At 33.8% G+C, this 7,097-nt stretch overlaps 1 protein-coding gene across 1 annotated transcript in view; it reads left to right on the top strand.

The window, feature by feature from the left end:
- The first annotated feature begins 5,445 nt into the window (after positions 1–5,445).
- The window catches only part of ss (spineless), a 125,772-nt gene continuing 124,120 nt past the window's right edge, over positions 5,446–7,097 (top strand). Inside the window, exon 1 of the mRNA XM_053759587.2 lies at positions 5,446–5,620. The gene's annotated coding sequence lies outside the window, so the exon portion shown is untranslated. The remainder of the gene's footprint in view (positions 5,621–7,097) is intronic.

Raw genomic sequence — 7,097 nt, 5'->3', positions numbered from 1 at the left:
ACTTTAAGTTCAGAAAACTTACAGTAGATGTCACCAGTATTGTAAAATGTTATTAATGACTTATAAATAAAGAGACAAAACATTAATTGATTCCTAGAAAAAGCTTTTTTATGTTGTTCATCAAATAAGTGAATTATAGATAATATAAAATATGAATGTGTGTTGTATGAAAGATTACAATGTAAGTTCATATTAGCTTAAACATATTGAATACATATTTCATTTGGTAATTTTAATTCGATATAATCTATACTATTATTATAAAGAGGTAAGCGTTTGTGAGTTTGTATGTTTGAGGCGGGTAATATCCGAAAATACCGAACCAATTTCTTTCACCATTAGAAAGGTACATTATCCAAGATTGCTATAGGCTATATTTTATCTTAAAATTCCCAGGGGAGCGAAGCCCCGGGCAACTAGTATAGACATAACTTGGTAAGTATATTGAATTTGTCCGGATAATTTACGAGAATCGTACGTTTAAGCAGGTGGAAACTTAACATACTAGGGTGACATCACAAAAGTTATTATTTTAATACAGCATTCAAGTAATAAAAAAATTATACAGCTTTTACGAACGCACTTGTCTCGAAAATAGTGCTTAATCTGTGGTGTAAGCTATAGAAAATGAGCGATGGAAAATATCCAATAAATGGAGCATAAAATTTATCCTATATTTTTAATTCTACTTCGCGTTCGTGTTTGCATAGACTGATTTAAGAAACGATCCAACCATCGCGCCCGTAAGGAAAAATCGTAATCGCCAGTAATACAAATTACATAATTTATTTATCATTTTAACTGAGTTCAAAAAAGGGAGTAGGTTCTCAAAACGTCACAAACTTTTATTACCTACTTATATACTGTGCTGTACAAATAGCGATTGGTATTTTTTTCTACAGCACTTGTTTACTCATTCAAGGCTAGTGAAATGAAATCTGTTTGTTAAGAGTTAGTGGCTCCAAAGACGAGAAGAACGTTATGCACATGACGATCTCGGTGGCGCAGTGGTAAAGTGCTTGCCTCTGAACCGAGAGGTCCCGGGTTCGATCCCCGGTCGGGTCATGATGGAAAATGATCTTTTTCTAATTGGCCCGGGTCTTGGATGTTTATCTATATTATGTATTTGTTATAAAATATAATGTCGTTGAGCTATCCCATAACACAAGTCTCGAACTTACTTTGGGGCTAGCTCAATCTGTGTGATTTGTCCTAATATATTTATATTTATTTATATTCTGTTTGGCTCTGATGTGGCCAGTAACCGCAAAACCGCTTCCGCTTACATCTCGAACCGTCCTAAAAGCCATTTGACTGCGTGAGTTTTGGCAATTCGGCTGTGATTTACAGTTTGTGTCGGCGGACGCACGAGCATAAATCATATCGTTTTATATTAACTGCACCTAACTAGAAGTTGTTTGGGGATGATTGTAAGGAGACTACTGTTAAATGTGTTTCTTTCCGCGTTTTTTCCTCAGTTTTATTTTTATCTTTATTCTTATTTAGATGCACTATAAGGCACCACCTGGCTATCTCTGTTTGGTCTAATGGTAGACTGTTAGAGATTGCCATATGACATTAAGTCCACCGTTCGTGTCATAAATTTTATAATTTGATGCGATAAAGTTTCGAAATTAAATCCTTAGATATTACAAAACAAAGTTCTCTGCCGCGTCTGTCTATCTTTGTCTGTTTGTTCGCGATAAACTCAAAAACTTACCTCACGGATTATCATTCGTTTTCACCAATAGATAGTGTGGTTTCTGTGTAAAGTTTAGGCGTATAATTTATTATGTTTGTCCCCAAGCAAAGCTGGGATGGGCCGCTAGTTTTCAATAAAATTATAGATATATTTTATTAGGGATGAAACGTACTCCTAACACTTCAAAAATATTGGCCAAAATCTTTGGTCAGCAATACATAAAACTATGTAGTGATAATTAAATGAAATTATATTTACTTTTCCAAAATAATAATTAATTTATCGATTATCACGTACAAGCAATCGGCGGGAATTTTAGTGTCTGTCATTGTGTGAAAAAATATTTAAATTAAGAATAAAACAATGTCTTTCTTTTTTATCGGTGGCCAGTAAAACATTAACACCGGACAAATATTGCTTTACATAAACGTACAATTTGTGTCCAAGTATGATATATCCATATGAACAAATGACAAGAAGATACTCGTATTACACATAATGTAAACGATGAAGGAAACACATTTACTTTCGCATTTTTTTATTAGTAGGTTTGGGATACTTGTAATTAAAATTTTGTTGTCAATAGAGTGGTTTTAGACGCCCGCCTGTGGATCGAAAGATCCCAGATTCGAATCCTACTCGTGCCACATGAGTTTGTATACAAATCTGACTCATGTATAGTAGTTTTCATAGATCACAACTTGCTTCCGGTGAAGGAAAACATCGTGAGGAAACCTGCACACTGGTTGATCTTATTAACTTGTGTGTGAAATGGAGAAGGCAATGGCAAACCACTCCATTAATAATGCCAAGAATGTTGTTGTGTGTGTTTCATTCCACGTAATTACCACAACCCTCCGCCATATACGACTATGAAGAAAAGAAGAGTGGTTTCCCGTTGCCTTGTCAATAAAAAAAATCACACACTTGCAGATCTATGAATCTAGATCTCGTCGACTGCTCAGATGGCTTTGCTTCAGAAAATTGAAATTGAAAATTAATATATGTGTGTGTATATTATTTTCGTTTTGTTTGTTTAAACTTTGAGTCAACAATTGTCAATTTTGTCGCCTACTTATATGATAGCAGTACTAAATAAACGTTTTATCTATCTGTATGTCTGTCTATCATATTCATGGAAAGCTAATCTCGTGTCTTTTAAAATTGTTATAAAAGTCAGATTACTTAACTCAAAAATTCTGGTAGTAAGACATTTTGATTGGTACGTTTTGACTGCAAAATACGCATCGATTGTGAAAGATAGAAGTTATAAAATAAATCTATATATTATAATATAATTGCCTGCCTGACGTCAACCCTCCTTGGGAATGCCTCAATGGGAACTGATACCTGCCAGCTGCCTACGCTATATATCTCTAAGTTACCACGTACGGTATCCACGAGAGGATATAGAGTAGTACTAATCTAGGGCGGAACCACACGCAACAGCTGAATTATAAGCATAGTTTAAAATCCACTAATAGGTAAGCATTAGACTTTTCTGCCTAACTAGTTGATAAAACTAATTTCCATTCTTTAATGATCGTGAATGAAAATAAAATATAAATTTACAAAAAAAAAAAAACTTCAAAAACGTGTTAGTTACTTGAAAACGTCACTAAAATTTATGTGAAATTCTCGAATGAATGCCTAATTACTTAAATAGAAAAGTGTGTGTAGGGTTGTCGGTCCGTCCGACCGTACGGCTTGGGGGTAAATGCGAAACTCTCCCTCCGCGTGGCGGCCATGTTGTGACGTCACCACGTAGCACAAGGGACGCACTAAGGGGCGATAATATACTATGACATTTTTACCATACTTAGTTGAAAATAATAGAAATATTTTAATTATTCTATTTCATAAAAAATAAAGTACCTATACAAAGAAAAAAATACTGAATTTATAATGTATAAAGAAACAAAAACGTAACCTAAACTAATGCAATAAATTACCTTTCGAATACAATGAATTTAAAAATTCAAAGATACCATTCAACTGTAAAAATGCCAACCAGTACTTACAAGTAACTGTCAGGGGCGCAACTGGCATTTCAGAAGCTATACGGTAAACAAAACCGATATAATTCAAAAACAAAACTAAGGACGCCGGTTAAAAAGTGAAAAAAGAACAGTGAAGTTGGCAATTGTTCGGGAAAATAAAAATACACGTCACTCAATACGTCCCAGTGTGCGCTTTGATGATTCCCGAGAGATGTTATTGGTCGATAGGAATCGGTGGGCGTGTCCACTGCTGGGCCCGCCCCCCACTGGTGTGGGCTCTGGGAAACCTGCCACCAAACCACATCAGGCGCTTGCCGGTGGCGCCACGCGTATACAACGTATTTTCAAATTCTAACCTAAAATGTACACGTGATAAAAATAAAATCACCGGCTGGGACACTACATTTAGTGACGGTGTGCACAGTGGTCTAACTTTTCAAGTAGATGGTGATGTGATTTAGCTGAAGATGGTGGAAATTCAAATGGAAACGTAGTTTTGTAACTGAAAGTGGAAACGAAAACAGTGGCGCCCGTTGTGAAATCGATTGCCTGAAAACGACCTCTGGTGGTGATTTCGATTGGTGTTATATAAACAATATGGATTTTGAAATAATTCAGTGACAAAATGAATTAATAATACACATTGGTGAATAAAATGTTGATGTGAAAATAAGGAATCAAATCAAACTTAATCTTCCAAGAGTACTTTCCATAGCAGTGTTTTATAACGTTTTGGGCTCAATTTAATTCTTCCAAATTCTTGTAAAGAAAAACAAAACACGGGTATATATTATTCCATAACCTGTCATTCCTTTTTTCAGTAATATATTTTCTGCTGAGTAAAAATTTTGCGTTGTTCGATGGCAAAATTGGGATTTAATTGTTGTGTGTGTTTCAAACGGAAATAAATAATCGTTTAATAACCAAGATATTCAGGACAAGGGCACAAAACATCCGAAGCAATTAAAATTCTAGAACATCGAACTAAAATTTTTGCACTAAATTCAATTCCGTTCAAATAGTAGATAGAGTAGGGAAAAAAATCAATTCTCAAACCTATATGCTCAAAGAAATGTAAAATTGGTGATTTATGGAAATGAAAATATCAAAAAAACAGATTATAGTGTAATGCACCTATTTAGTGAAATTCTGAAAACATTTCCACGTTGTGATGCTGAAAACCAAAGAATCTGTTTTAACGAAATCTATATTGATTAAAAAATAATAATAAATCAATGCAAAATTAACCACGTCGTTAAAAATTCACTCGCGTTCACACAAAGCACAAGAAAATACTATAAATTGAAAACATCTTGTGATTTAATGACTTTAAAACAAATCATCACCCTAAAACGAATAAAACGAATGTGCGATTTCACTGATTATTGAAGATAGAGTAGGTACAACCGTCAAGATACAACTGAACTAAAGATTCAACTGATCAAAAACTAGTATCAAATTTGGTCCATTACATTCAGAATAAGATTGGAGACTGTGAAAAGACGGCTGTAGTCAAAGCTAATGCTGCAACCGACAAATCATAAAAATCACTAACTTCACGTGAGGTTAGACCAATCAAACTACGCCAATCAACAATATAGTGAAGTACCCAGTAAAGATAGCAACAAAGCAAGAACTCTTGGACTGAACCAACTCAGGGTTCGAAATTTAGCAAACTTCGATCTCAGCTGAAGCTCAGTTCAGCTTCAAGAGCCTGATGTGAAGTTTGACAGTTTCGGAGGTTGACAGAGATAGACGTCAAGATAGCCACAGAGTCGAAGCTGCTGTGCGGCTGGGGGGGACCAGGCTACGCTCTGGACGGATGCGTGGACTCGGGCCTGCTCCGGCCGCCGCAGCCTCATTCCAGCCAGCTGGGCACCGTCTACGCGACCAAGCGCCGCCGGAGAAATGGAAAGAGGTATTTTTAATTGAATTTTCGTAAAATTAGAAGTGGCTGTGACAGGGTAAAAGTTAAATGCGTATATATATATTTATATAGATTCCGAAATGCTAGTAGTTTGTAACTTTAGTAAATGGTATTTAATTTAGGATATGACGTGAAAAAGTGCCTGTGAAGGCCTATATTCTGAATAAACGATTTGATTTTGTTTTATAACCAATGTCAATTAATTGATCAGCTTTATTAATTACATGATTGGTTATTAAGCTATTTTTTGTTCTCAGTATTTCAAGAAGTATATTGTTTGTGCATTCTAAGATTAGAAATGCATTTTGCCTTCAAAATCGTGATCCCTAACGTATTGCTGTCATACGCGTTTCCTTTTTTTTTGTTGTAGACATTAGAAAAAACTATCTAATTGGAAGATATAGGTGGTTTTCAAATGTATTATTGTGGTATCAGGCTGCAATTGATTTTGTGTGTATGCCTGTATATATCTCATGACCTAATCGTAATAATTATTATTTGGATAAATTAGAACATGGAAGAAAAAAAATTAGACATTTTACTAGATTCTTATAAGAAATCATACAAATAAATTCATCTTGAATAATACCCATGATTAAAATTCCACTAAAATTTTAAATTACATTTTTGTTTAAATCATAAATTGTTAAATAATATTTTACTTAACTTATTTTTGTAAAAAAAACGTACTATAACTTTTAATCTATAAAAAAGTATGTGTAACTTTTTTTGTAGATTAAAAAGTACTTAAGTACTTTTTTTTTTAATTTATCTTTGTGACGTACCTAGTTTTCACAGAAGTAAGCAACATGAAACACAATTGAAAGTTTTTTCTACTACAACCACTACTAAAATGTTTTGTTACAATATTTACTATATTATATACCTATTATATTAAGTAAATATAATGATTAAAATCATTAAAAATACTATTTTCTTCGCTTCAAACATATAATTTCGAATAAAACAAAAATTATGATACTTTGTACTTTCAATCTATTTTTCTAGACCACGCCATCAGAATCAAACAATTCCAATGCTCGTGTATTTTTTTCTTGAAGGCTGCAAAAAAACGCAGTGTGTTTCCGCCTAATAAGGTTAAACATAATAGTGCATTACAGCCGGCTGCAGTTAAAAAATATAAACGGAACTGGGCACAGAAGTTCTTTCTGTAATTAAAAGCTTTAAAATTATGGTTATTTATGGAGAAACAGTATTATAACTGTAAGCGAACATTGTCCATACTTCCATACTATGCTTATACTAGTCCATATTAATATTAAGAGAAAAAATATGTACCTATTTTTGTTTGTAATGAATAAACTCAAAACTTAGGACTTAATGTAGGCTTATTTATTGTGGCTTTAACCGAGCGAAGCCGAATACGTATTATTATGCTTATTACTATGAATAAACTCAAAAACAACTGGGCCGATTTTTATGAAATTCAGCTCAGAGATTGACAATG

The sequence above is a fragment of the Plodia interpunctella genome, chromosome 19 (assembly GCF_027563975.2).
Source record: "Plodia interpunctella isolate USDA-ARS_2022_Savannah chromosome 19, ilPloInte3.2, whole genome shotgun sequence".
Lineage (NCBI taxonomy): Eukaryota > Metazoa > Arthropoda > Insecta > Lepidoptera > Pyralidae > Plodia > Plodia interpunctella.
The sequence above is the reverse complement of the archived record's forward strand: the minus strand, read 5'-3'. Positions and strand labels throughout refer to the sequence as shown.